Below are 399 nucleotides of genomic sequence, written 5' to 3'. Positions count from 1 at the left end.
CATCAGGTGGTTCAATCCGCTGAGAATCCAGATTCAAAGACTGTTTGACGATGACGAAGTTGCCTATACAGACTTTTTAAAGGTCTGAAGGACGGGTCAACTTTTAAGTTTGACCTTGTTAGAACGAGGGTTTTCACCCTCCAAGAGGCGCTGATAGAGGCGGAAAGCTTTATTTAAGCAACTGACCTCTGCTTGCCCAACAGTCAGTCAGACTCTAAGAAGTCTGACAAACAAAAGGAGAGTTGGTCTGCTCAGTCAGCTCCTAAAGCTAAACTAAGCAAAAAGAGAAAAGAGATCTAGGCGGTTGACGACTCTGATCAGCCGTCCCAGAAGAAAAAGAAGGAATTTAAATCGTACGTCCCTAAGTATGAGTTTAATAAAGACTGCTACTCCATCCTC

The sequence above is a fragment of the Chenopodium album genome, chromosome 13 (assembly GCF_948465745.1).
Source record: "Chenopodium album chromosome 13, dcCheAlbu1.1, whole genome shotgun sequence".
Classification (NCBI taxonomy): Eukaryota; Viridiplantae; Streptophyta; class Magnoliopsida; order Caryophyllales; family Amaranthaceae; genus Chenopodium; species Chenopodium album.
The sequence above is the reverse complement of the archived record's forward strand: the minus strand, read 5'-3'. Positions refer to the sequence as shown.